Source organism: Strix aluco, chromosome 20, assembly GCF_031877795.1.
Source record: "Strix aluco isolate bStrAlu1 chromosome 20, bStrAlu1.hap1, whole genome shotgun sequence".
Classification (NCBI taxonomy): domain Eukaryota; kingdom Metazoa; phylum Chordata; class Aves; order Strigiformes; family Strigidae; genus Strix; species Strix aluco.
Genome location: NC_133950.1, coordinates 13,989,062 through 14,011,498, shown reverse-complemented (window position 1 = coordinate 14,011,498; position 22,437 = coordinate 13,989,062). Strand labels below are relative to the sequence as shown.

The following is a 22,437-nucleotide window of genomic DNA, read 5'->3' as shown; positions in this document are numbered from 1 at the left end:
TACACACTACACCGTTACAATTAACATACCAACACAAAAGAGAAAGCTAAAAAACAGGTATTTGTCAAAAATAAATTACAGTGAAGCCTCCAGCAAACAAAGTCTTAGAAATATGGTTTGCAGTTTTCTCCTTGGAACAGACAACAGTAAATTGAATAATCTGACTCACTGGAAGGAAGGGTAAGATTTTCTAAAACATCAATATTTCATGTCCTCCCTTAGCTAACTTTGCCTTGTGTAGAGAGAAGTGTCTGACTGAAATGTAACCTTCAGAAAAAAAAATTATAACTATGTTTTCAAACGGTAACGTAAAAAGTTAAGTATATGCTAACAGTAATGGGAGAGAGTGGTGGCCATCAATCATGGTGGTGTCAGGCCTGTTGTTTTGAGGTTAAAGGAATGGCTACAGTTTTCTCTCTAGTGACTGAGCCTACACCAGCAGGTCATTAGTGAGCAGGATTTAATGGGCTCACAAACTACATCTTGTCTTCTTGAAGAGGAATGCACCATTTGACTGCAAATCCGGACTGCTGAAAATAGCTGTGTTTCGTCTGAGATAACAGTCTGAAAAAGAGATTCCATAATCAGGAAAACAAGAGTTGAGAGAGTTCTCTTCGTAAGATGCAAACTGAAAAATACATGCTGTCTTGAATTACAATTACATTTACACCGCAGAAAGTTTGTATTAAAATCTATTGTAAAACAATTTCTGTACAAGAGAGCAAAAGACAATCATTCCAACTCTGCTCATTTCTTCGGGCTCATTAAAGAAATTCTGAGACAAAACACAGTCTTTGATCTCAGGCATTGCTACAAGGCAACTGTTCATTTCAAATTAGACATACTCATTCCTAACGAAACAAAACCTCTATGCAAGTAAAAAGTCAGTCCCTGAAATTCAGAAGTCCTTAACTGCTTACCTTTTTACGAGCAGGTCAAATTTTTGGAAGTAGTTTCTCAAAGCAACTCAGACGTTCCATGTTAACTGCTGTGCTGCAATAAACAGCTGCAATACTTGCTGATTTATTTCCCCATTTGGTGTGCATGCTGAACCCCAGAAGAAATCCCATGCAGGAAAAAAATAAAGGAAAAACAACCCCAAAACTCACAGGAGAAGCACCTCAGCCCTTGAGCAATGCACAAAAAAGTTCAACAGGGAAACAGAAAGAAAATCCAGCAACAACTAAAAGTTTGGATAAGAAACAGGAAAAGCAAGCTTGCTCCCCTTGCCTGTAGTCCTGGCTAAAGGTGCCTCTCCAAGCAAAATTCACTGAGACTCCCAGCTCCTCGGAGCAGATGGTATTCACACATTATTCCCGAACAGCAGCATTCCCTAGCCCAATCAGGAGGCAGCACTCAAAAGCCAAGCGCTTCCCAGACTCTGTTACAGTTTTCAATAGCTATAGCACAAGATGAATGACTCAGAAAATGAATAAGCAGGGAAAATAAAACACGCCTCTCTCCTAGTCAGAGGCACAGGCAGGCAGTTCAGCAACCCTGACTGTACTAAGCACTGGTTTCAAGTTGAATGCACCTGCTTTTTTTCCCTAAATCCTAAATGCTGATTACATTTTCCATATCTTTAATTTGTGTGATCAACTTCATCTTGGGTTAGAACTCACAGTAAGAATTAAATCTTTCCTTTTTTTTTCTTCAGTCTTAAAAACAACAAACATTTGTAAGAGTCAAAAAAAGGATGGACTGTATGCGTGCTCTTCCAGACAAACAATTTCCAAATAACTCAGTGAAACTCCACATGCCATCTCTTGCTGAATACATACATCAATATTTCGAAGATTAAGGCCTAACTTTACAGATCCTGTTGCAAATGATATGAAAAGAAGAAAGGTTAATTTGAAAACTGTCTCTCCTAAACAGATTAATACATCCTCTGGTTTTGTCTAAAGTTTACCAGGAAACTTTAAATGACAATAAACCAAACACATCTAAGAAGCAAATGAATTAATGACAACTACCGACTTTCAGGTGAAGTACAACCACTACCCAAAAGCTTGCCGAACAGCCAGTAAACTGCTTCCAACTGCTTTGCGTAGCTTATAGACCATCACAACCACCTCATCCAGACAGCACTTTTAAATACAACTCCTCAACTTGATGCCTGGCTTTTTCTGACAGCTGCAACACAGAAATAAAGGACGATCTGCTAAACAAAGCAAGTTACTCAAGGAAAGAGAGTTGCACAGCACCAGCAGGATTCTCCCTGGAATACAGTAGTGCACTCCTGAGCCTTCCAAAACATACTGAAATTCTCTTTAGTTTTATAACAGAAAAGCCTGCAAGGAGGTGACACTGTGTTTAATGTTCTTATACCAGCTCTCACTGCAGTCTATATACAATGTTTTTATTGCTGCCGCTCAGAAATTAACTCCGGGTTAGCTGAAAACACACTGCAGTCAGACAAGTGGAATCAGTTAAATCAGTAAAACTATTTGGGGTGAGAAGCATTCTCCCAGGTCCCCCTGGACATTTTCAGATCTTTGTCTGTGGCTGTAAATTGATCCTTTGCATTCCTGTCTGACACATGAACTGTGAAAAACTCTTCAGGGATATTCTCTCTGCCATGAGTAATGGTCTAATAGCATTTCTGCAAAACAGACTACCAATTGCAGAGACAATAAAATATCATGAACTCTGGTCTAACTTTTACTATTATTATTCTAAGTAATTTTTTTTTTTCTTCATTCTGGAACAAGTAAGAGAACTCTATTAGCATCTTACTTCCTACTTTCAAAGCACCAAGCATCAGGATTTCTCCAGCTTGGATTAACGACAGGACCTACATTCAGAAGCATCAATTTGCTACATAAGCCATGCCGTGCCCACCCAATGGTTAAGCAAACAAACCCACACATACAGCTACAGGACAAAGAACAATGGCTTGTGTTATTACATCTGCCACAGCTGCCTACCAACTTCCCAGCTACATCTAGAGAAGTATTTAAAGGTGTAAAACAAAACTAGAAGCATATCTAGATCAGATAAGAAAACAAACATTTCTTGAAACTTCATTTTGGCAGACATTTTCTGATCACCGCATTAAGCTCTATAGCAGCCAAAATCATTGACTACTGACTCACTTAGCGAGGCATCTGGTAGGCCTCCGAGCCCGTATCAGCAGCAGCAGTGCTTTGCAATTAAATCTTTTACATATGCTAGCTCCTTGGAGATGCTCAGAGAGGAAGCACATCTAAATGTAAACATTATTACCATAATGCTCTAACTGACATGATAACCGCATGTATGCACTGAGAAACCTCCTGGGCAAACATCCTGAGCAGACATACTAAGGAGTATTACAGTGAAGTGGCTGAAGGTAAGCAGCTATTTCTTCTTTACATCCCTTGGGTACAGTACGCGGATGTAAAGCGTCAGCAGTTGTCAATCTTTCTGGGCATCACCAGAGGAGGAAGCTGCTGTCCAACATCTTAGTAGTTACATGTATGTCATCACAATAACCCTTGGTTAAAGGTCTCAGAAAAACTTTTTGATACTATTGGACACTTTATTACAGCTATATTGGATCTCTCTGTTTCACCTTAGTGTAAATTATAATGAAGTTACCAGATAGTGCTTGTATCTATTTTTAAATCTTTCCCTTTGTTGCCAGAAAGTTTTGGTGACAATAGAGAAACCCAATTACATCTGCCCACCTACTTTAAACTCTGTGACGTTTGTTCTACTTGCCACACGGTCACTGACAGTTCAGGCAGATTATTTATGATCTTTTTGAACAATGATCACTACACATACCTGGATCATGTCTTTGGAGTAAGTCCAATACTGATCATTTAACTTGTAGGAACCTCAGAAAATAATGTGGAACAGTGGCCTAATGCTACTTGCAGGGTGAATCTGTCACTATTTCAGATGTTTGCCAATAAATAATGCCTCAGGTAGGACATTTTATTTGATTTTGTCACCAGTATTTCTTATGTGTAGATATCCCACTTTGGTTTTGCCCACCAAGATTTAGAACATTTTTCCAAGAAATATGTATAGCTGCTTCAGACTTACCTTTCAGTACAACACATCTTTCCTACGAATTACAGTTAGTACCTGAATACAGTGTAGGTAAAATGAAGAAAACTACAGCAAAATATAAAGAAAAGGGTTGCCACCCAAAATATGCCTACCACTTTTATGCACAATTCATCAGGAAATCAGTCTGCATTTATCTTCTCTAGGTATCACACTGCCATGTGTCTTTTTCTTTTTGACTTTTTCTACCATCAAGCACATGTTTCTTTACCTCTTTTTTGCCAGAAGCCATAAGATAGACATGGTATGAGAACTATAACCAAGAGAAGAATGAAGCACAACTGTCCCAACACTCTATAGTCCTCTGCTAGCTCAGCCTTGAAAGCTGAAATTCACTATGAAAATGTATGATTTTAAAAAACTGTTCAAGAGACATCGCTTTTCTAATGGAATATCATGAAATAACACACTTCGTTAAATAATCTGGTTACTCACAGATGTCTAGGATAAATATTTCTAGTAATAATATACACTTTGTTTCTTTAATGTATTTAACCCAAAGAGTTCTTTGCAAACAGTATAAATGTTGGCTGAGGTAAGCAGAGAAAGAGCAATTTTTCAAGGATCTATGCCACAGGCCACAGTACAGCACTATTTAATCACGTAATGATAGTTTAATATGTTTAATTGCCAACCTACTCATTACCATTTTTCTTCAGTCCTTCAGTAGACAATAATGGGAAATTAACTTTTAAAAACTACAACCATTTAAAACTACTACTCATTACTTTCCAACATTCACTCTATATAGAAACCAAGTTTTCAGACTTATTAGGGCAGGACAGTACCATGGATAAGAAATGCCAAAGTTCACCCACGTTTTTGTGCAGCTTTTGCAAGATGGCTGCTCCTAGACAAAACTCCCCCTTTTCTCTCACATTAGGAAAAGGATCAGTGCTCTGCCTTTCAAAGATCCGAGCAAGCTGTTTGCAATTTGTGCAAGCCTACAAAAAAAAAAGAAGCCAATACACAGTGACCCATGCCCATTAGAAAGACAGCAAAAATGAACTAATTTTAATGTCGCACAAAAATGTATAGTGTGCCATATTAAGACTGTATTATAATTATTTTGTACTGGTTCTCTGTATTACTTCATATCTTCTTCAGACCTCACATTTTCCCTACATTTAATGTGTTTATAACTGACAACTGTATCAACCTAATTTATTCTGTATAAACTTCAAGCAGGTAGTCTTTTCTTCTATACTCTCCACCTCTTTCTGTGTCTCATATACTTTTTCATTACACCACATTGAAATCAAACCTTGCTTGCCAGTCTAATCACACAGCATCTTTATTTTCTCTCTTTACTTTTTCAGATACAAATGGTCAGTAATATTAACTTTGCTTCCTCAGATAGCATGCCAGAATGGCAACACCTATAAGAAATACTTAACATTTAATTTCCAGGCAAGGTACAATATTAAACCAAAACCACAAAATCTATTAAAATAGATTCCTGACCAAGTCTCCACACACTTGGGGAATTCATATTAGGGAAAAGATTTGTTCCAGAACAAGGTATCTGAATTACAACTGTAAAACATAACTCAGTTGTTGGTAGATAAGTGGGAGTTTACTTTTCAAAACATAACTGCATGGCATCTTCAGTACTACTTCTATTTAGAAGGTAGGGGCTTCAGAGTACTGCACTGAAAATTAGTGTTGTTATCTTATTTTCCTTCTTTTTCTTATTACCATATGCCTAAAATGAAGTTCTGGAGAAGAAATGACAAATCCACTCCCCTATTACCTGCCTCTGCCTCACTGTTCAGCAACAGAAATTCCTCCTGCATGCGGAATTCCTGGTTCACAGCCTTTTCTGTGGAACTTTCAAAAAGACACTTCAAAAGATTTTGCTATTTTTCATCTTATTTTTAGTTTAATCTTTGTTCTCTCTGAGATTATCATATTATCTCTAAAAGAAGATAATATAAGGTTAAGAATACATATATATTGTCCATACAGTGAAAGTAAATGTCAAGTCTGGGAAACTGAAGAGCCTGGAGTGCTGATGAGCCTTTGGCTGTCTGCTGAGATACTGGATGAGATGCCCCAAACTACATCATCTCCAAATCCAGGTCAGTAGCAATGTTCAGGGCCTTTTCCTGCTCTAAGGCAGATCTACCCCATCTCTCTGAATACAACATCTCAGTCTTCACCTGCAGCAGCCGTACTTTGTTGGTCTTGGGTTCCCGCACAACCCTGCTAACAAACTTCATATCTAATCTACAAAAAATTCTGGTTTCCCAGTTCTTGCTTCCGTTTTTCTCCCTACCAAGTGTGATTTTTAATGCACATCAAGGTGTCACTGAGGCTAGGATTTCATTACTGCCATAGAACATTGCTTGAAGAATCTAAATTACCATCAGCAGACAAAGTTCAAGCCTGGCTGTCATCCATGTAATTCACCTGGTTGAATGTGTATGTCAGAGACTGAAAAAAATATGCTACAATTATTGTATTATTAAAGCACAGTGGTTTCATTTCTTTGTGGTACAGAATCTGCATCTGTGATTCACAGTTATTGTGTAGGGAATATGATTCCACTAAAACCAGCAGCTGGATTTGGTCTACAAGGTTGTTCAAAAAGTGCACTAAATATACTGTGTCACTAAAAGATTATCAACTAATTCACAAAGAAATACTGTCAGGACACACAAAAGAATAAACTTAGAGGTGGTAGCAGCGCTCAATATAGCTATATAAACTGTGATCTAAGCAATTAGAAGACACAATGAATGCACAATTCATAGATATTTTGTACTCAAGAGTTTGTACACAAATACAACATCTTATAAATCTTCACTGGCTTGCAAAAAGCTGCTGAGTTGCCTTCTATTCTGGTAGCTGCAAGTGGCTATAGTACAAAAGAGAAATCTGTAGCTCTGATATGTCATCCCTCTGAAATGGGTAATTTAGGGTTATGGTTTCAGAATCAGCACATTCTTCAGCACTTTTCTTCCAAGAAAATTTTTTTTTTAAAAAGAATCAAGTAAAACCATGCCAGTACATTAAAAAGAACACATCAAAATTCAGAACTGTGAGCCATCATAAAATGACAATAATCTTTCTTTATATTCCTGCATTTCAGAGAATGGAAAGAAAATATCGGAGAGGAGGAGAAAGGAATGCTTTAATGATTTTTAAAATCCTTACAAGAATCTGTAGCTTCATGTGAGCCTTTATCCTAGGCACACATGAAGAAAAGTTACAGAACTTCCTTCTTTCACAAACGTCAAAATGGATAGCAACCTATCAAGCTTGTGTTCGACAGTGCAAGCACTACAGCTCAATGAAGAATCCTAGAGAAAAATCCAATAACCATTTCACCCACAGGTTATGATTTTATTCCAGGGTCTATTACGTCAAGGCAACTAACACAGCTTAAATCTCATTTCAGGCAGCCAAATAAACGAGTGGTCCTTCCCTGTTTCAGTTACAAGCAATAATATATCTATGAGGTATCTCCACAAAAAGCTGGCAACCTAATCTGATTAGGAAAAAAAGCTGTGCTGAGGAATGAGACACACAGCTTCTCAGTCTTGAATATTCCACTAATGTCCTTCTAGCTGATTTCATACATCTCTGTAAGCAAATGAAAGGGCTGCAGGAGGCAAAAAGAGCAACTCTATATTATTGCCACATGTTCTTCCCAACAGCTTTTACTATCATTAATGATCTATTGAATGAACGGACACTGATGGTTAACCACTGAAGGTAGATGGTTAACCAATATGGACTACCAGGTAGAGCAAAAATTACGTAACATTTTTCATTCTGCTAGCAAAAAATGGAATTTGACTGGACATTCTTGAGGGTAAAAAGGCACTTCTACAGTGAGCACAGAAGTTTCAAGTTCTGATCACTTCCCAAGGCATTACTATTTGTCACATGAGCAATACAGTATGATAAACACCACAGTTATCAGTGTGTTCACAGCAGCTCACTGGCTGATAATAAAATGGACAAAGGGGCTGCTTCAAGAATGATAGCTACAAGAAAACATTCTCAAAGGGGAAAAATCTTTCTGAACAGCACTCTGCTGGCATATTTTTGAGAACTTTCTATCTACTGAGTTCATGCAAAATAATGCATGCTATATCATAATAGATTAACCCTTCAGCCCTGCATATTGCTGCTGCAGCCCCAGCAACATGCAGCAGCTGACCTGATCAAGAAATGGTTCAACCTATTTGTTTTACCATGGGATAGTTTAAATCAAAGCAATTACAAAAAACTCTAAAAGGAAGATGAGGATTTACATAGCTAGGAAGGGGAACCAGTGAAGGTTCTTTTAGGATATTTGGTACCACGAGTGCTTATTTACTTCTCATTTCCCAGTTTATGAACATTTCCAGTGTCTGCCTACTTATTCAAATATTTTGTAGGAAAACAAGTTTCTACACAATGTGACAGAATGTACTTTACATGTCTGTAAGGAGAAGAATGAGAAACCTGTGTATCTTAAAACATGCATTCTAAATTTAGTGAGCCATTTTAATATATTTGAGAAACCAAAGTTAAACTTCTATTTCTCACAGAATCAAGACACTCTGTGACTCCTAAGGTCCTGATTCTAATGTTGGAACAGACAAGAATACTTGCTTATATGTTTGTTAACATCAGCCCAAACTATGCATGCACTTCTCTGATAATCCTAAAACTTCCTTCTGTAAAGAAGAAAATAAGATTTAATTCTATGTCCCATTGGTCTAAGGGGAGGTAGAAGACATGAGAGGTAGGTGCTGTTCTTCTAGAGAGAAATCAATATAACTACGTGTGAAAGACAACAGAAAAATGAAAAAAAAAGTGTGATCCTCGCCTCTTAATCTTTTCATGTAAATATCATTTGAAACAACACTGAAATCTGTCCTTGATTATTTTATACAATTCAACTTCAGCATGGCACAGAGCCCAAAGAAAAGCAGTGCTGCCCACTTATATATGCCCAGTCAACTGTTCACATAGTTTAAATGTTACTTCATTCCCTTAACCACATTCCTTCCACACAGTTTTAGGTCTACTGTGATATTAACACTGCAGTTATGTCGTACTTGAAGCTCTAGGTTATCAGCAGAGATTATGCTGTGGGAAATACATAACTAGTTCTTGAACAATATATAAGTAGAAAGTGGAATTCTTTGCGGATTGCAAACTGTATCCAGAATAGTACTGAATAAAGAGCTGAGAATCAATTTATTCTAAAAATCACCATCTTAAATTGTTTTCATAAATGTAAACAATTTGTTGTCCTCAATGCAGCCAATTCACTCTACTAACAGAGAAATAAGACTCCAATTGCAAACAACTTTTTACCCCAGTTTATGCTTTTTTGTATGCCTTCCAATAGACTAGATACCAGAACATCAGCATGTGGAATGCTATAAATCCAGGGAATAGCTGCAGTTTTAACCATGGACTTTAATTCCAGGGTGAATTTATGCGGTCCCTAGCTAAATATATCTTTCTAAGTAAATTACTCATGCAACTGCCTGTAGGAAAGCTTTCTGCAGATAAAGAAACTGTTTCCAAATGCTACGTTTGACAGCACATACGGCATAAAGTTACATTCTTTTCTCACTGGCAAAAAAGACCCCCAAACTGATTAATGTAGAATGCATAGGTTCCTCTTCTCTCTGCAAAGACTGTCCAGGAGATAGGTTAATTCTGCCTGATTACTGCTCCTTGCAATACACTGTATGTAGCAGTCTACTATATGTTTATGTCCAAACCCTGTAAACAGAGTGATTTCTAAGACACTGTGAAGCACATTACCACATTCATTTCTACTTATCCATGCAGAAGACAGTAAAAACACATGCCTAACCCTGTGCCTTTAGTAGGATGTGTAACTCAGACACTCTTTCACTATCCTTTTTTTCCTCTCTTTTTTATGTTTGCTACTTCTTACCATTGGAGTTGTCCTGGTCCAAAGGATTATCTGGTTCCATTACTTCAAATAAAAGCATCCAACATGCAGTTCTCCATGCAGCAGAGGCATAAAAACACAGCAGTTGCCTAAGCTGATTCACCTGATTTATGAATTAGTGCTGCATCCATAAGAGGCTGTGTTTCTTCTTTTGTATTACATCTGGCTCCTTTTCCAACTAGATGGCTGGGTATTACAGCATGCAGGCCTTTTTCCAGCATCCTCTTAATGCATTATATTTAAAGTAGCAGCAACCTTTTTCTCCCATCCCCCAGACTAAGTTACAGCAGTAACTAGGCTGAGCTGGCAGAGAGCGGAGCTCATTCAGAACAGGACCTGCCAGCGTTCTCCGATTCGTGTTGCTGCATAAAGAAAATGATTGATACAATAAAAAGTAAGTGGGGTTTGACACAGTACGGTATGCACTGCAGAAAATCGCACCAAAACCAGCAAAGGTCTTGAGGGTTTGGGGAATGCCTCGTTGAAGCCACCAGCGCTCACCCCCTCACACACAAACACAAATTATGTCCTGTTCCCTCCTCCTTCTCCCCCCTGCTACAATCTTTTATAACCCTGGATCTCCTCCAGCAATAGTCTGTTCCTTTACTCAGTTTATAATAAACTCTGCCATTCCCTTGTGTCCCTAGGGCTGTCTTGGAAAGGAAAGAGGCTGTTTGCAGAATGAATAGACCCGCCGGTGCCTAACAGGGAGGCAACTCAATGACTCCGCACTGGGCAGTTGTAACTTGCTGCAGCAACAGCCTTCTGCTGGAGACCTTGTCCTACATTCACCTCCTTTGCCGAGCCAGGAGCTGCTGCTAAGTTGGTGTTTTAAGAAGCCTTCTGCAAATGAGCTGGAGGGGCAAGCACCAGCTTTGCTAGACTCATATGGTAAATTATACGAGAGTCTGCAGCCTCTCTCAACAGAGACAGTTATAGCTGACAGTTAGATCACAGTATTAGAAGTCAGGTCACCTTCATTCTGCTACTGGGTCTGCCACTAACTCCCCGAGACCTCACATAATTCATAACTCTTCTTTTTGCCTCAATTTTCTACGATATTGACATTGAAATATCTCTTATCTCACAGGAATACAGCTGAAACTTCCCAGCTTTACATGCTTTGAACTTCATGGATAAATGATATGGTTCAAGAACTGAGGAAGAAGACCTTATTACCTAGCTGAGGAATAAAAATTTTCTTTTCTCTGAACACATGCCCACAGAATAACAGAAAAAAATAACAATGTGCAACTATAAACCAAGATGTGTCTCTCAAAGTTAAATTCATATTGCTATTACAACAATCCTGAAACAATTCTCCAAATCCAAACTTTCAAGATCAATTTTACTTTGAACCTATGATTCAATCTCCTTTAATACTCCAGCTAAGGCATTAAAACATATCTTGCTGAAAAAGAACATTTTTGTTTGCATCTAAGGTAAGGACCACTCTAAACATCTACAACAGATTTAGTGCATTTTGGGTTTGTCATAGCTGATGACACAGGATTCTGAGGCAGGCAGGAGTTTCTATTTTGGTGCTCCTGGGTAATGCTTCTGCCTTACTAGCTCACTCTTTACAGAGTCATGTAACTAGTGCTTTAGAGCTGACTATTCACGCCTGGTGCTACAAGCTGTAGGTGGACAAATGAATGGCTGGCTGAAGGGAGAAAAACATGCAGCTCTGTATGCAGAAATTAACCTAGCAGGTTGATGACTCTACTGTAATTGTACCTTGCAAAAACATTTTAGTACTGTTCCTGAGGATTATGCCATATTAATAGAAGAAAAACTCATTTCCATCTATTTGTTTTAAGTATTGCACAGCATATAGCCTCTATTAAATAATGTTCTGAGATCTCTGCCTTGGTCTAAATTACAGTGCTGCAAACCCTATATTCTCTCTCCTCGCACCCTACGCTCCCTATGTTCTTTACAACTTCACTACTTCTCCCACTCGCTGACAAAACAAAAAACCTCCCTCTTTCCACCTTCCCCACAAAACCACCTACTCTCTGACTGCAGGAACATGGCACTCTGCCTGTTAACAGTCCTCCACCTGTTTTGGGTCATGTATACAGTCTAGGAGTTAGTATATGATAGAAAAAAGTGTGTTAACTCTTGACTGACACATATTACATCCCTCCAGTCTGATCTAACAAAAGCTGACAGTAATAGCTATAGAAGGGATTTAGAGAAGTTTTGGGGGTGAGGAGTCCTGAACAGATACCAGCTGTCTATTCTGTATCCCAGGATGTGGAGATACACAAACATGCACACACAGAGTGAGTCAGTAACACAGCCTACCTCCATCACAGAGGACCAGAAATGCCTGCAGAATCACGATTGTCAATGTAAAGGAATATATAGTTCTGTAATGAACATCTGAATCAAGACAAAATACATAAAGAAAAACTGTTTGTATTCTTCCATGAAACAGATGCTGCATACACATACCTTCCATAGACAATTTAGTGCCAGAAAAGAATAAACACCTGTGAAATCCTTCCTTGTGGAGAGTCAGGAATAATCCCGGAATGCTACAGAATAGCCAAGATCAAGAAATCAAGATGGGAAAGTGAAAAAATAGTAGTTATTTGGACCTCAATGACTTTATATGACAACTGATTGGATTTTAATGTCATCCAAATGATTTGCTCATCTGTAGTTACAGCCCTAGTAAAAATTAATCCTTAATGTGCAAGTCAGAATGATGTCAATATTTTGGCTAAGACAGTATTCACAACTTCTAACAATTGAGCAATTGTCATACCTTCTTTGTTTGAGCACAGCTCATGCAGTTAGGAAAAGTAGCTCGTGCAATGATTTTGAAAAGAAAGGGACAGTTGGAAGACCAGGGCTTTGATCACTAGGGATTTTAATTGCTCAGGCACTGAATGGAAAATTGCAGAAGTGAAGAGGGAAATGATTTTCAGACAAATGGCCTGAAATGGTCAGAGGCTATGCTAGACCAAATCCTAGGAAATGAGCCAAGCACACTGAACTAATGAGTGTGGAAAGAGAAGTCTAGCTAGCATATTCTCTGGAATACCTATGAGGTTAAGTAGAACACAAAATTTAGAGTTTTGGAAAGCTTACTCTTCAAGGAAGGAATTTTGAAATGGTTGGAAGGAAGTGGAAATTAAACGTACTCAGTTTCTTTCTAATCAGAGCATCTCCGCATTCCCCTAGATGGCTAGTTTTGAGACAAAAAATAAAGTTATATCTAATTGCCTAATGTCTGCATGATGTTCATTTCAACATCGTTTATATACCAGACTGCAGTTGTGCTCCGTATGTAAGACTCTACTTTGGAGGAATTGTAGCTATGACTTCTTAACTCCTATTTCTTTTCATAAAAGATGGGAATCATAGCTCACGCTGGCCTTTATTTCACACTGTAACATGAAATTGTAAACAAGAAAGATGGCACTTGCTTTTAGCTTGCTGTAAAACTTTGGGCAAATCACCTCACCTCTCCTTTATCAGCTACACAGATCTGCACGGAACCCGTTTGTTATTCTTTATCATAAAGTAATTTAATAGTTTCAGATTAAGCAATATAGTCTAAGTTTGAAGTAATATGCATGTGGTGATATAACTGGTCTTGGATTTATTTCCAGGTGAGGATTTGCTTCATAGGTCTGTTTGGACCAGGTTTTGCTACTTTATGTATAGTGGCATTACAGTCAACAGGGACTATGAAAAGACTACTTTCTTTTCTACCAGGTGTTTAAGGATCTATAGGAAAAGTAGAAATACTTGTATGTATAAACAAGCACAGTTGAACAAATGTTTTGAAAACAATATTCCATTCTTCAAAATAATGTTCCATTCATCCAGAAGGAAGTGTTGGTATAATTTTTATGTTGTTCCTGGTAACACATCATTTTGCTATCATAATGCCTATCTCTTACAGCCTAAGAATGTCACCAAAGTACATCACAAGCATCAATTAGGCCTTACTCACACCAAATAAACACTACCATTTCCATATTGTAACAAGAGACACAGAAGCATAGAGCTTCAGGACACCTTCTTTGCAATCATGAATGTGACTTAGTTTGAAAGTTACAAAAGCTTGAAGAGCTTTAAATAGTTAAAGCTCTAACAGCCCTAAAATGAGCATTTTCCAGTATAAGCAGGTAAAAAAATTAAGCAATTACATTTTAGTTGCTAATATCCTTGCAAAAATGATTCCTGGGGATCCATTCTCAGCATGCCACCTCAGCAGTGTCACACTATGTGAGAAGACCAAGTTGGAGATGGAAAGGTCTCCATTATTTAAAATAAGGAGAAAACATTTTAGGCTGCATATCTACAGAAATGAGTGAGAAGAAGTTCAGTTGCTTTTCCCCTTGAGAAACGGAAGAGTGGTATATTATTTTGCCCGCTGTTTGACGCAGTCGTTGTTAGCCAGTGTAAAAGATCAGCATGATGCCACAGCTGCCCGCCACCACACAGTCCTTCTTTGAAACATAAATTCATACGTAGGAGGGAGCAATGAATGCCTGCAAGTTGAAAAGCCAGTGAAGCACAGACCTGCTTAACAAAACAGTTTGCCAAGGTTACTGGGGGTGTTGTCAAAGCCTCCTCTTTTGTGAGGGCTGAATAACAATTCATACCAAGTAACCAGCTTCAGTTTCTTTGGCTTTACCTGGCAAGTTTTCAAAGTCACTGCTCATGGCTGGGTCTGTTCCCATTGAAATGCAGCTTATCTTGCCCTGGACAGCAAGCACAGGGATCGTCCTACTCCAAAAGTTCATGCCAAAGCCCTATTGTGCTGGTTTTCTGCTTGAACTGAACTACATCTATCATAAATGTGCTTGAATATGACACAAGCACAAACTGAAAAATAACACATCCTTGGTTACTTCATATTGGTAGGAAGAATGTCCCAGCCTCGGCAGAAATGGATAGAAATTTAACCATTTAATTTAATAAATTCAAATATAACTGGGATCTTCAGGAAGCCCCCCAGTTGCAGAGCAGCCACAGTTACTAAGATTCTATTGGTGCAAATGCTCCTGCTAGCAAGCACAAGGCTGGTTAAGAGAAGACTATAAGCTATTTAAAGCTTATTGCTCAAGAACTTTCAAATGGGTGATCTGCCTGCTGGGCTGCCCAGTGCTGTGTGGAAGCCTCTATTCTCAGCTGCGTCCCCTTTCAGAATATACATCATATAACCTGCAGCAATAGGACAGACATCCTCTAAGGATCCTGTATTTGGGAAGATGGAAATCTATACTCTTAAATCAGCAGGCCTTTATCTTAATTTTCTGAAGAAGGTGATGCTCTAATCACACTTCTGAGGTGGCAGCTTTTCATCCAGAACTCAGCAGAGCTCTACCATAGAGGGAAAAAAAAAAAAAAAAAAAAAAGGTGTAAGAATTAAATGGAGTGAGAAAAGCTGGAAGACCTCTGTTGGAGAAGGAGTCTATATGAAAGACATTCCCTAAGATATCAGTGCAAGAATCAGCGTCTGCCACATCTTTCCCTTCAGTGCTCTCTGGTTTTTGAACCATTAGGAGTTTTGATTTAGAAGAATGTTCCCTGGTGTAAGAGCAGTTCAGGATCTGATACATGCCCAAAACATGTAACTTACTGAACCATCTTTGACTGCAGAAACTTTAAAACAGACCACTTCTTCAGTTTCTGAAAAGACGGAGCCTTATATCTCTATTCAAATCTCTGACACAAACTACTAAATCTTGTAATCATTAATAAACAAAATTCTAAAGAATAAACCAAACAAAATGCTTCAGTTACAGGTTCTACAGTAATCATGATTAGAAAACACAGCTATGACTATGACAGGAGTACACATTAAATATTCTACTATGAAAAATGCCAACAATCAATTTAATGTAGTCAATATTTTTAAGACCCCCAAAATTAATATCAGGACATTCTTTCAGGGTAGCTAGAATATAACATTACCTCTTCCTACTGTACACTTCAGACTGAGGAAAGTGTCTTTGAACTTCCTTAGTAAAATCCTACTGGCAGTTTAATGGAGGAAAATAAAACTGAACTGACTCCTGGACAAAAATAACAAAAGGTCTGCAACACGCAGAGTCCTGTGCACAATTTACTGAGCTGTCTGTTGAGATTCCATCCTAGCTGACTTTACAGATTCCTAACTATGTTTCTGCAGTTGTCTCCTAGAAACAGGAACAAGAAGCATTTGCTGTTTTCTCAGCTCTTTTGAAAAAACTCTGCACCAGCTTTCTTCACATTCAGGATGCACAAGTAATCAATGTGTATTTCTTTAATCAATAGGCAGCCTTAAAGAATGGGTTGTTCTTTGATATCATGTTATGTAAATGCAATGCAATAGCAACTGGCATAATGATGTATCATTAAATAAAAACTTGGACAAAAAAGTACCAGTGGAAAGAGCAGTTCAGAGAAATACTCATAAAAGCATTTGGATACTTAACCAGGATCCTGAGGGTATCCAAACATTGCATTAATAATCTTACAAGAGTAGACTAGATGTTGAAAAGTTACACATCTTCTTGCATTAAGCTAAATTCATAATGAATATAACTTCTGAAGGATATCTTACTGAACAGCAAAATGGGGAAAATTAAGTGCAGTTTCTTGAAACATGAAGTTCCATCTGACATTTCTGTGAAGGTTCAGGCTAAAATAACATACTATCCAAATAAACTAATATATCCTTAACAACATCTGCTGGAAAAATAGCCCTGGTGGAGCATTTATAAATCTCTTTTTGTATATTGAAAATCATTTTTTCTTCCCTCTTCCAGATATGGGCTATACTGCTATTTCTGCACATTGCTGATTGGACACGATGGGACCAAGACTAACTGTTATTTGTTTCTCCAGCCTGGATCACGCACCTAGAGCTTTTAGTAAATTCTACATTCATAAAATTCTACAAAAATAAGAAGGGTTACAAAAAACAAATACAAGGTTCAGATGTATAATTTAATTTATGTGATTCCAAAATAGATGGAAGCAAGGTAAGTGACATGATTAAGGCCTTGCATTTTGTATGGAAACGGACCTGTCCAGATTAAAGCTACTGTCATACTGAGTATGAACAGGAGAGAAAACTGACATCCGGATCTCCTCCTCTGAAATCTTGGTTTCCACAAATCAGTAGATTATTCCCATACATCCATAGTTACAGCATAGAAATACGGTATCAAAATATGTATTGCTTTCCATTTGCAAGTTCTCATACATGCAACTTAGAAAGAAGAAAAAATTCCAGACAATGTTTAGGCACACGAACAAAGCTATTGCATTGAGAAAGACACATATCCTGAATCCTTAAATGCTGTCAGTATGCTTGCTCTGAGCCTGCTCGTACTTCTTTTCTTTCCTTCATTTATTGTTTCTTGTCTTTTCCTCCCTCTCCTTTTTTGTTTAGAGATTCAGCCAATTGTTGTCCTTCCAGATCAAGCAGTCTCTTCATTTTAATAGCTTTTTTAGGCTAAATTACTCCATATGGTCTCTTGCTTTATGTGAAATTCACACAGCAAAAAGCAAATATTTTGAACTAACTTTTGTTTGCTGCTGTCACTCGAAAAGTGAAACACAAGATAAATGATGTCTTATTTTTTCCTCATGTTTCTAATCTGGTTCCAATAAAAAAGGCTTATAATGTCTCTTTTTGGAATATTACTATCATTCTTCCTTTTTGTTGTCCAGTATCTTCTGATTTCACATTCACTTTTTCAATACTCTTTCTTGCTTTGGGCAGAATAAAAGTATGAGAATACAGTCTCTGTTTCTACTGAATTAGTTTTGCCTGAGCTAAGGCTTCAGAAATAGATCTAACTATCTGACATAGATAAACCACTTTTTAACCTAAGGTTTCCACAGAATTGTGGAGATACTGGTGTGGGTATAAAGTATATACAGCAAATCTAATTTCAGACTTGGCTAGAAAATGAGAAATGTTTACTGAAATCAACAGGAAGAAGGGTAAGGTGAAAAGACAGAAAATAAATACTCATCTTGGCAAGTGACAAGAGACTGCAAGGTTCAAACCTGCTATTCATTACCCTCATGAATAAAAAATCGTGAATAATCAATCATCTATCACGCATTTCCTTTCCTGACCTCTATCATATTTCCCCAATCAGTACATGCTGCTACTGTGAGGGTTTTCTTTTTTCTACAGAATACGTTGGGAATCTAGAACAGCTATTTAGGAATCACGCCATCTTGGTTTATAGATACACCACAGATTTGCCCTCAGGTGAGGGACGCTTCTTCCATTTACCCTGCAATATTTCTTAACTCAGCACAGATTAAGGTAAAATAGAATTAACATTTATTTACAGCATTTTAGGCAACACAGCTATAAAGACAAGAAATAAAAGAAAAACGTTTTCATCTACTTAAACCAAAGTTAAATATAAAAGTTCCTCTCTCTATGTGGATGACTGATACAGTTGGTTTACTCACATAGGGGCATTCTGTCTTTCTGCGTACAAGTTCCACTCATTACAGAAACCCTTTCCTGGTGGAGCATGCTGGCTTTTATAACTAACTTCTTCTATAGCTTACCTCCTCGAGAAGCTCCAGTGAGGTGTATCCTACTTCTTCATCTTTTCACAGACTTATTTTCTTTTTCCTTTTTCCCTAATCCTTTTTCCCTTTCCTCCTTCTCCACAAAATAATATACGTTTGGGTTACCTAGGACATAATCTTGATGCTCCTCTGATTAAGTTAAGTGTTATCTCTTTTTCCTGGAGATGTAAATACCATTTTGCTAAACCAAGTGTCACTGCCTGTGCTCAACTGGCAAATGAGTAACTCCATGCCTAAGCCAGGAATAAAACTTCCATCTTCTCTTTAGGGAATCAGGGCATAATTTTATTTGTGAAAGTTTTATTTTACATTTGCCTAACAATTAACACATACACTTGATAGAAATAATTAAATGGGATAAATGCATTCAGTCCTTTAGTAGCTCTTGACTTAAATCAGACATGAAGCCCTTCGGGGCTTTTATCCTCTAATTTAGGGATACCGTGAAATGAAGTTCCTATAATAACCAAATCTAACCAAAAAAAAGCATGCTGAATTGTTAACAATGAATAGAACTTCTGCCATTCATCATCCAGGTATGGTGAAGAACTCAGAAGTCAGCTGTGCATTATGCTCTTTCATTTTGCCTTTTCCCAAGGTTTCCTAAACCTGTCCACAGCCAAATCAAATGAGCCAGTCTGTCCTCTGCACTTCAGTGTTTATCCCTCCATTTATCTTTCCACTGTCATCTCCCATGAGCTGAACAACTGCCTCTTTCCAAAACTTCACCTCTGTTCTTCCTGACTTAGTGTCTTTGTTCTTGTAACCACTTTTCCTGTCTGACTTTGTTTCCAGTTTCTAGGATTCTTTTCCACATTAGACCAAGTCCCCTAATATTTCAAGGATTTCAGTCTTAATCAAGTCTAATTCCTCACCTGTCTTCCCCATTCCCCAGCAGCCCCAATTTAAAAAACCTCCCAGCATGGGCAGCCGCACAGGGTATGCAGGAGCTGCTAACGCTCAGACAGAAGGTTGAGATCTGCCACTTCTTCAATGGCGTAAAAATGAGAAAGAACGTCTCCTTTTGAGGAGCTCTGCCCATTTCCTGCCCCAATTCCTCATTTTTAACTTTCTCTTCCCTTGGGATATTTTCCTTTGCAAATATAAACAGTTTGTCTTGCTCAAGATTATCAGGTCTCTGCATCTAAAGATTCTCTCTTGCAAGCCATAATCTTTTCTAGCCATTTATATTCTTTCCGTCTCTCTCTGCTACCTCCTGTCCCCCAACCTTCTAGCTATTTTGCTCTGTAAAACTGCTAACAGGTGACTGCAAAGGAGTGCCTACCTTCTTAACAAACACAACTATCGTTTAGACCAATGGTTTATAACATGATGTAGCAAAAGCAGAAATTTCTTAATGAAGCTATATGGATTTTAGCCATTCCAACCTAACTTACAGATTAGAGTGAACAATCCTTTCAAATGTAACACTTGTCTAGTAACTCTTGCTTTGCTTGTTGCTCATTTGAAATTTATTTTTTCTCATTAGCTTTAAGTTGTATTCACCTTTATTTAACAATTTGCTTATCTGTGGTTTCTCTTTGGTTTTTTCCCATATGGTTCCTGGTGAACTGCAGAAGCTTCTCTTATTGTTTTGACAATTTCATTTTGTTTCAGTGATAATAGAGTGTATCATCCCCATCTGGGTTTTTATTTTCAAAATTGCCTCATTTTCTTAAAACAAAAAAATAAAAATATTTCCATTCAATTGATTCCAGTTAATTTTCCCCATTTATTTTTCTGTAACTTTATGTCAAATTCCCCTCTACAAAGGACCTCCTGTGAACATGTAAACAGGTAACTCAGACCTATGTAAAGGCCAGTACGTGGGTTATAAGGCCACACGTAGCTGTAAAGCAGCTGGGGAGGAGCAGCCTACACAAGTGTGACAGGCACAGCCCCCTATCACCCAGAGCACCCACGATGCATGGGGTGGAGCTGACACAGAGCCCCACTTTTGCTGCTCTGCACCCTGGTCTATCTGTGCCTGTGTTTCTGCTCTGCTGGAAGCAAGCTTCACCTGCCCACCGGGGAGAGCTGGCCATGTGTAATGGCCATACGCGTATATATGTTTATACACACAGATGTACCTATCTTACTGAAAACACAGATTTCTGACATTTCTGCCAAAAAGAATAGCTTCAGGGTTTAGTCACAGAAGCAATCCCCAGGTCACTGTTTCACAATTTGAAATTTAAGGAATGTGTAACCTTTCCAGAAAAAACTATGGGCTATATTATGTAGTCTAACCAAATTGGTTTTCATTTACAAACAAGAAAAACTTCATCTAAACTTTCAATGTTTATTTATTGTTTTATTTTCCCTCTCATTTGTTTGTTTCCAAACTTGCATGCAGGAGAAGGTGCATGTCGCTTTTTCTGTAACTTTGGCTTTTGTTACTATTTCCCACACCATCTTCTGCTAGTTTACACACCATGAACAGTCTGCAGACCACACAGGTTAGGAAACACTGCTCCAGGTGGCTTAGCTTTAAGAAAATACCTATTATATCTGTGCACGTTTTCAAGCATATTCAGAAACAAACCCCTTCCAATCAGCTTTCCTGTTCTACTTCCATGAACACGTGGCCCTGTGAATACTGCATGCGCTGTAACTGGGGGGTAGCTAACTGGAATTATCAAGTCTGACTTAACTGCAGTATATAACTGCGTTAAGATTCAGTTGCTGATCCTACTGACTGTTCAGCATCTTCTGCAGACAGATGTGTATTCTTCTCCCTGTGCAATATTATCATCTTCAGACTCTCCGGTCTTCTCTTCTAGCTTTGTTAGAGTAACTGAAATTATTAGAATGGTTGAAAAAAATTTAAAGTACTTTTTTTGCCTCCTTTTTGGCAGCCTACTTTTATCTGATTTAGCAGTGTCCTGGTTTGCCTTTTTATTCTGACTAGGAGATATAACAAATATCTGTAATCAGTTCCCATCACTTGATAGAATAATTTTAGTATCAGATGAAACTAGCTTTGCCTGATTCTAGGAAATGCCCTTCAGTCTGCACAGGCTATGATATCCTCTGTCAGGCTTCTCTTCTGCTGTGGGTCTCTATCATCATCAAACAAAATCCTCCCCATGTCGGATTCTCTAGCCACAATGGGCATGTCAGTAAAACAAGTCTCTCACAGGATTATATAAAGTGCACCTTAGACACTGGAGCCAGGGGTTCAAAGCTCTTTGAGCTCCCATATGAAGCAACAATTTAATTTCCCTTTCTTCATCAATTCTTCATTCTCGTGTGATGTCTTGGCAACATTCTGTTCCCGTTCAACATTCATCATTAGCTTCTTTTTTTCTCTCACTTCCTTTTATATTCCTTTCCCTCCCCATCTGCTAATTTAAAAGGAAATTGCATGGTATTCAGCAGTATCAGCCAATCTGTTTACTCTGCTCTTGTTCAAATGAAGACCATTTCTCACACACTGAGCTGCTCTTTCTCACCCCCATACACACTATTATTATCCTCAAAGCCCGTATTTTTTTTTTGTATGCCACCTAGAGAGCTAACTACCCTTCCAGAGGTATAGATCTTCCAAAATTGTTATCTCTCTTTTTAAGATTAAGACGTGGAAATAGAGATCTATGGGGAAGAAGAGAGATATCCAGATTTAGGCCTTCTCTCACTCCCAAGCAGCCATGTAAAAGAAAGAGGAGGTCCTGACACCATTCTGCTATCAGAGGAGCAGCATTCAAAACCACGGGTTCCACACCCAGTCAGGGGAGACCACCTCTGTGCTTCTCGGTGGGCCAGAATCCCTCACCTCCACCAGATCAGCCCAGCCATTCTTAGCAGTAACTCCTTGAAGCACCCTAAATAATTACTGTTTCACATTGCTGGTTTTGCTGACTTGCTCA

The 22,437-nt window shown here is 38.2% G+C and overlaps 1 protein-coding gene across 2 annotated transcripts in view; it reads right to left on the bottom strand.

The window, feature by feature from the left end:
• The window catches only part of DAB2IP (DAB2 interacting protein), a 243,972-nt gene that overhangs the window by 196,400 nt on the left and 25,135 nt on the right, over nucleotides 1-22,437 (bottom strand). The window contains exon 1 of one of the 2 annotated variants that reach the window (XM_074846349.1): nucleotides 921-1,009. The exons of the other annotated variant lie outside the window; for it this stretch is intronic. The gene's annotated coding sequence lies outside the window, so the exon portion shown is untranslated. Of the gene's footprint in view, nucleotides 1-920; nucleotides 1,010-22,437 lie in introns of those variants that run through there. 2 annotated transcript variants of the gene reach the window in all.